This window comes from Micromys minutus (genome assembly GCF_963924665.1).
Source record: "Micromys minutus genome assembly, chromosome: 15".
NCBI classification, from domain to species: Eukaryota; Metazoa; Chordata; class Mammalia; order Rodentia; family Muridae; genus Micromys; species Micromys minutus.
The window spans coordinates 14,147,694-14,155,861 of record NC_137984.1 but is presented as its reverse complement, the minus strand read 5'-3'; the positions used below and the strand labels follow the sequence as shown (position 1 = coordinate 14,155,861).

The 8,168-nt window shown below is 42.9% G+C and overlaps 1 protein-coding gene across 1 annotated transcript in view; it reads left to right on the top strand.

Moving 5' to 3' along the window:
• Positions 1-1,939: 1,939 nt before the first annotated feature.
• The window catches only part of PAG1 (phosphoprotein membrane anchor with glycosphingolipid microdomains 1), a gene marked incomplete at its 3' end in the record, with an annotated part of 39,919 nt that continues 33,690 nt past the window's right edge, over positions 1,940-8,168 (top strand). Inside the window, exon 1 of the mRNA XM_080929258.1 lies at positions 1,940-2,006. The remainder of the gene's footprint in view (positions 2,007-8,168) is intronic.

Genomic DNA, 8,168 nt, shown 5'->3' with positions numbered 1-8,168 from the left:
CAGAGGACGCCCACCAGGCCCAGAGCCCTCTCACTGAGAGACTGGGCTCCTTTCTACAGCGTGACATGCCACCTTCAAGAGCACCCTGAGCTGAGGCTGATGTGTCAGCAGATAACCTGTGGCCATTTCTGTCCCCTACCTGATTCCTGGGGTCTCATCTTAACTGAAATCCTCCCAAAGTGTGTTCAAATGAATCTTAATAGGTGTGGCTCCCCAACCAGGGCCCCAAAAGAGAAGAGAGAACCATTTTTGAATTTGTAATCAAACATGTTTTGCAGATATGAGTTAGAGAGTATCCACCTGCTATGAGACTTCTCATAATTTCCCTATGGCTCTCTAAAGTGAGGTATGAACTACAGGAGAGTCCTTAACCCTGTATTCTTTCTGGTGGGGAGAACAGTTACCAGCATCTCTTAGATGGTGCCATCTTTAGGAACAGAAGAGAAAAGAGACTGTCATGGGGTGGAGACAAACCATATGCTAACGCAGTGATAAACTCCTTTTGGAATCTTTGCTTTCCAGCCAGACTTTGTAATGATAGCCACTGGGACCTGGGGTTTCTCATCTGTAAAATACATCGGGTAGACCTGGATTGTCTCCGAGGTCTTTGCATCTTTACAAACTCGAGACTGTTGATAACCTGCTCTGTTCCAGAAGGACCGTACTCACAACACAGGGGAAAGAGAGCACGGAAGAGTAACTGAGGTACAGGAAATAAGATGAGGGCTGTTAGTACAGAGCTAAATTCTACATGGTCCTTTGTGCTGCATGGAATAGAACCAAATTGTATTCAATGTGTTTTAATGAACAGTTTGAAAAAGGGAATTGTGTTCATTCCTTGCTTTGTGATTAATGATGTTCTAAACCCAAGCAATTAGACATTCCCGGGAGAAGCAACTGTTCCTTGTTTCGAGACCAGAATTTTCCATGATCTTTTAGGCAGTAATTTGGGTTCTGCTTCAAGAAGATAAACGTGTCAGTAGATGTGAGTCATAGGAAGCTGTGTGCACATTGTTCCCATTCTTGAGCCATGCCAGCCTTGCTTGGTGTATGGGATCCTGAGTCTTGCTTGTCTGAGCTCTGAGGTGTTCTACGGAACCTGATTGGCTTTGTGATAGCAAGCCCCAGGTCCCTGGTGCAGTCCCAGTAAATGCCATCAGAGGTAAAGCCTGCTAGCCTGACTTTCCACCTTCCTACGTCCTCAAGACCCGTATCTTCTTTCCCTTCACCCTTATGTAGCGTCTTATAGCGTACCCCAGCCCAGAACAATGAGTTTTTCCTAGCAGCTGCAGCATGAAAGTCACTGGGTCTCAACATGCCCAGGAGTTGTACACATTTTATAGTGGTAAAGGTTCAAACTTCATTTCTGTCTTTACAATATTTGATAAATGAAATGATGAGCTAAATGTTTAAGACAAGAATAATGTGTGACAGAGTGTTTAGGAATGTGCTGAAAGAGAAACTCAGGTGAGCAAGCACACTTAATGCTTAGGATTTGTGTAAACATTTAAACTTCCATCTGAGCTTTCTGTAGTGTTCAGTATTAGTGGTTTCTTCATACATAGAATGGATAGTAGATTGTTGACAGTAATTTAAGAAACATTGCTGTCACCACATTAGTACTTACAGTCATGTGCTCAGAAGTTGTACAGACTAGCCACGTTACAAAGCTATAACCCTGCAAGTCAAAGTAAGCCATCCTTTTAATGAGGTCCAGGAAAGCTGTTGGAATAATGTTTATATTTGTTGCAATTGGAACCTTGTCATTCTCTTTGTCAGATTATTTATTTTTATTTTCTGGATGTGAGTGTTTTGCCTGCACATATATCTGCCCGACGTGTGCACCTGGTTTTCAGGGAAGCCAAATGAGGGGCCGCATGCCCTAGAACTGAAATCACAGGTGGTTCTTTTTCTCCTAACTAGATGCTGGGATTGAACCTGCGTCCTCTGCAAGAGCAGCAAGTGTTCTTAAACCCTGAACCATCTCTCCAGCCCTGAAATCACAGGTGCGTGCTTCTTTGTTGTTTGTACATCAGAACTCAGGTAAGGCAAGTACTCCTCTGCTCAGCTGTGGTGGTCCAGCTCCAGTCTTGCCAGTCCTATACTCCATAGGTGCAGTTGCTTTACTACTGTATACATATTAGTTGACTAAAAGCAGGTAGCCTCGTAAGCACCTGTTGTGGCAAATATTTAAAAGAGAAAACTTTTCATCCCACGCTAGTGCCAGCATCCAGGGGGCCATATGGCACTGCAGGGATCTCTAAGTTGGTGCTCCATGCCACCTCTAAGAACTCAGGTGTGGTTCACTCCACTGCCCCTGCTGCTCTGTCCTGGGTGGATACGACCTCCCCAGCATGTTGTTTTCACTCGCTTTGCTCCACCATTCAGTACAAATATGACTCTATATCCACTAACTTATCAAACAGGTTTATATGTTAAATTCTCAAACCAATGGACAAAGATACAAACTGCCCATATATATGAGATAAATTAAACCCTTAGAAATAATCATAACAACCTCATCAAGCTAGAGATACGCAGAGAGAAACATATACATTGGCTTCCATCCTCTTCCTCCCTCAATCTCTGCCGCCTCCCTTCCACTTTCCTAGATCTTTCCCCACCTACCTCTCTACTGTCCAATCATGCACTGCCTTAACATAAACCTACAGTAATCGGCCATGAGGCCCTGATAATTGCAAAGGAAATCTGGAAGTCTACTGAGAGGGTCATTTTACTAGAAGACAGTGTTGCAAAGCAGGGCTACACCACTCGCCCACCATGGTAGGCCTCCTGGAGCCTTCTGACCCTGGGGATTACCTCTTGAGATGAACGCCAACTTTAAATGTCCCTGCAAATCCCCATACTGTTTGTGTTCTCTTTACACACTGCATGCTAGAGAGCCACACCATTCCCAAACTGTCAGTCAGAAGCCAGTGACATTGTTCCATGTATTGTTCTTTCATATAAAGGAGATTTCTCAAGAATTTCTACTTTCTATTAAAATATCATTCTTCCCTTCCTTGTTTCCCATGGGTGTCGTTGCAATATTCTTATTTGGCACTCTTACAGTTTTGAAGTTCTGCCTTTATCTATTTCTTCCTTCCCAGCAGATAAAAATTACATCAACTGTTACATTCAGAAATCACTACCAACATTCAGAACTACTTAAAGTGAACTCATCGTTTTCCAGGGTTGGTTGGCTCTAATCAATGGTTTCGTTTGGTTTCTGGTGGTTTTGTTTTGTTTTGGGGGTAGCTCTTCTCAATGTTAATTTTAAAACCCACCTGTGACCACAACACTGTTTAACAAAGCTTTAGTAAATATCTAAAGAAGCATTCCCTGAACAGGCGAGCAGCAGACAGACCATTCGGAGACATAGCTCTTACATTGCATTAACTGATGAAAACTACAATATCTCTTGGAATCATAACTGGTTGTTATTTTCAAACTTTGAGAGAACAAGTCGTCTGCACTAGATAAAAAGCTGTCGATGCGCTGTGCTTGGCGACCTAGAGGACATTTTTGGCCTTTGGAGTTACCCATTTATAGTGCAGCTTCAATCAGAATTGAATGCTTGGCATCTCTATACGGGATGCAAATGCTTTAACATCCTCTGTTGTGATCTAACAATTCACTCCGGAGTAAGATGAATCAGCCTTGTTTGGGAAATGTTTCACATAAACATTGGCAGGAAAATGATCAGAGAATCACTGTGGGTTTTAAAAAATAATTTCCCCAAGCCAGTGATGGCAGATTATACAATATTCTCATGGTTGTTTGTGAAATGCCTGTTATTTTTAGCATTCTGTCCTGTCCTTTGCTCTTTAGGATTAATAAATCTGGGGTAAGAATCAGATACCGTGTGCTAGGCCCTTCCAAATGTCATATTCCTTTGAACTTAAGCTTTCTCCTGTGCACAGCATATTTCTCATAATTAAAACCTGAGATTATTTCAGTAACATATGCCCTTTTCCTTCATGCTAGAGAACAGGAGAGCAGTAACTATGGAATATGCCCTCTGAATCCTAGGGAGAAAATCCTGATGTCTGTTCATTTCTCTCTCCCCCCTTCCCTGTGGCTGGCCTTCTAAGAGTATGTGTGCCTCCCACTCCCTGGCCCTTCTCTCTCTCTCCTCCCCATCTCTCAAAGAAAGAAAAAAAGAATGCAACAATTAAATGTAACACACCGTCCTGGGTGGGATCCTAGGATGAAAATGCAATCATCAGAACCCCTGGGTGCTGGCTCATAACTCCCAGCATTTGCAAGGTGGAAGCAGGAAGACAGCTTCCAGTCTAAGACCAACCAGGGCTACAGAATGAGACTGTTGTCTTCAAAAGCAACTAGGTAAAGGCTGAGAAAATATGAATTAAATAATAACTGTGTATCGATACTAGTTTATTAATTATAGCATGTGAACATAAGATGCTAATGATGGCCTAGAAAAACCAGGGCAGATACACGTTACATGGGCACAGTAAATGACCTAATGTAGTTGACCTAAGCCCATTTGTAAGAACTGCTGTAGACAGTGGGCATTTCTCCCCTTACTAAAATCCTGCCCAGAACAGAACCGCATAGAGGTTGACAAAACAAAAGGTTGGAGCCCAGCCCCAGTCCTGCAGCCTGAGTCTGTGTGTGCAATAGAATACATTTTGCCCTTGCCCTCCAGATACCCCAGAGAGAAGATATAGGCTCAGAAATTCAGGGGTAGGTCCAGGCACTTGGAGTGGGTACACTGGTTAGCATGATCTACAGCTCAGATCTTGTTTACCTGTCTACAAAGTCAGGTCCGACCAGGTCTTTCTTTTGGAGAAACCTATGATTTTGAATATTTTCTTAAAAGTACATTTGTAAATATAGTCACAGAATCTATTATGTATGAAATGTTGGCATTAAAGTAATTCCTATATATTATATACTCTATAACAAGATTATTTACAATTTTGACACTTTTGAACTCTTGACCAAAAATAATCATAAGTTTGAAAATAACACTAGTGCCATGTGAGAGTCATTTGCACACTAGGAAAATGAGAGTATGTTCTCTGGCAGCCCCATGTTGAATTTGAAACTGAAATTAAAACCACACTGAAATAACACATTGTACCTTAGTTTGTGATAAAGTGATTTTATTCACACAATAATGTATATTTTCAGAGAAAGAGTTTAGATTAATGTGCCTTTAGACTATACACTTAAGTGATAATTAGCTCTGGCGTGTTATTTAATACAGTCTGAGGTGTTGTTATGTGTTATTTAATTTAGGCCAATAAAATCTTGAATGCCCATTTATGTTGAAGGCTTTTAGAACATTTTGGATTCTGACAAGTGTTCACATTATGCTTAGAGTTAATCATAGGGACATTCCTCATCTAGTAATTATTTTTTAGTTCCTTGGGATCCAGTCATTGCTAGTACAAGAAATTATTTCCTCGCTGCTGTACATCAGCACTGAGTTTTGATTACAAGCATATTAAGAACATTTTGTTATAATTACCTTGAAAGTTAATGACTAGGAGTGAGGGGCCATCTGGGGGAGAGGCCGTCTGGGGGAGGGGCCGTCTGGGGGAGGGGCCATCTGGGAGAGGCTGTTCTCCATTTTGACTCCTCAGTAAGATCACCCACAGGTTCTTAGTGTCCCCACATGCAAGCTGTACCCCAAAACTAATTAACCCAGTCTCTACAGGCGCTTATTCAGAGTTCCCAGGTGTTTGTAGTGTGCTGCTGATACTGAGACCACTGCCTTGGGAGGCAATAGGCCTCCATCACAGGACGCTCCTGCTGTTTGCGGTTGGGTAGACTGAGCCATGGGGAGAAGCATAGTTTCAAAGAGAATGAACAAACAGAGCAGCTTGTGGCTTACCCCCACTCTCCTTCCAACAGGCATAGAGAGAGGTTGTCCCGACAGACACGTCAAGCATGGCTCCTGGGTGATGCTGGCTTTGCCTCGTTCTGCTTGGCACCTTACTTCCCCGCACAGGATCAGTAGCAGCTCACAGTTGTACAGCACCTGCTGAGTACCAGGTCCCACGCAAACGAATGTTGGACTTACTGGCAGCCAGGAAAGATGAATAAAAAAGCCAGAGTTCTTGGCTTTTCTGAGTTTAATCCCCAGAGCCCTCATTATAGGGAGAAATCTGGAGTTCTGTTTTGTTCGGAACAAAAAAAAAAAAAAAAATCTTATTGTTTATTTTGTCATTCTCTCATTTGTTCATTTTATTGATAACTCAAATCAAAACTAAGGCTTAAAACTGCCACAAAAATACAAATGATCTCTTATCCCAGAAGTAAAATAGAAATCCCATATCTATCTCCCAGGGCAAGCTTAGGGCAGCCATTTGTCTGACTCGATCCTGTGAAGAGGTTTTCTGGCCTCTCTGTGTGATACAGGTTAGTGTGGCTTAGCTCGTCTTAGCTGGGTTCTTCTCCCATGCCTGGGTTTCAGCTAAGACACACTTGCTGACAGAACTCTGCTCTGTGATTCCCTCGCAGGGTGTTGTAGTCTTGCTGGAAAGGGCATCAGGTTTCCTCGAGAATTTAAGATTTCTCAGACTTCCCAGAACTGACGCTTTGCCACTTTTGCTGTTTCTTGGCCAAAGCAAGTCAACCAGTCAGTCTGTATTGAGATGGTGGAAAAGCGGGTTTCCTCTCTTGATAAAAGATACTGAGATATCACAAGTGAAGGGCGAGGTTAAAGGAAAGAGTGGGCAATTGTGTTCCTTTACCATCACCCAGAGGATAGAAAAGGTCATCTGTCTTCGAAAATCATGAGATTCCTGAAATGTAGCTACATTTGAGCAGATTTCAAAGGCATGGAATTCATTTCAGGTGGCTAAGAATAGCAAGAGCAAGACTGCCAAATTGCAGTCTCATTAGACATAGAAATGACCCAGGAGGCACCTCTACCCTGACACTAAGGGCACTGTCCAAGGGCTCTGGGGTCAGGACAGTGACATGACCTAAGAACCCCTATGTCAGATGTGATGACCTGAGAGAGGGCTTCACGTACCAGCTGGTGGAACACGGACAAGTGACAGTGGCTGTGTTTAGTACAGACAGGTCAGCACCGTCTCTGTTAGCTTTTACTGTGTATCCAGTCACCCCACAGCTTGGCAGTTTGCTAACAGCCACTTCCTTAGCTTGTGGTTCCAGGTCTTTCCAGGCTGTGCTGGCTTTTACCTGGGCAGCTCTGTTCTCACCAGGGATTATTAGGAGCCCACCACCAACCTGCAGTCAGTAATGTCTTTCTGAGTCCAGAGGCTTACTGGGTCTGAGGAAGCATTGTGGCAGCTGGGCTTTGTAGAGAGAAAAGGATCCAGGTATAAATCATGAAGCATGCACGGCTTGCTGGGAGGTTCAGATGGGTATGCGGCGGCTCCCCCTGCTTCGCATGGGTAGAAGTGAATCAAAAGCCCAGCCCAGAATTAATATAAACAGTTGTTTCTCACTGGAAGGAGCTTATAAAGCTTATAACAGTGAGGATACCGGGAAGACTTGTGGCTGTGAGCTCACCCACCTACCTCACAAACCTATGCAGAAAAAGGAACACAGAGTTTCATTTTTCTACATGAGGTGCCAAGTGCCAAAGTACCTGGAAAACTGTGCCTGTTCAATGCTGTTAACCTTTTCTTGAGTGTATTAAAAGTAAGATTTTCATTCAAATGGATAATTGCTCTCTTTTTTAAAATATCAAAGGAGCCTCTATTAAGCATCACGCAGCCTTCCCAATCCAGCACGATAGCAGATGTGGGGAAGGTTGTCTCTGGGTGCATGTGTAGCTCTAATTCAGGGTCAGGCACTGTCGCTTGATGAGTCTACTAGAGCTCGGAGCCAATGGTGCATCACACATAGAGGGTCAACACAAGGGAAGAACCGTAAACAATAAAATACAGCATTTCATCTCCCAAACAATAGTCTCTCATAATGGGTAAGAATCCATTTCAAAGTATGGGTTCTTAATAAACCTTTATTGATTCATTTCACTAGTGTAAGTATTTTCATCAAACCACTTACGTCCCACACAGTCCAGATTGATCCATAAAGTGCACACAAACCCTATGAATCGCATCGAGTGGAGGTCATTTGTCTGGCAACTAAAATATCTCATTAGTGATGTGGGTGGGAAATACCTGTTTCAAAATGAATAAAGCATCAAAGGTTATTCA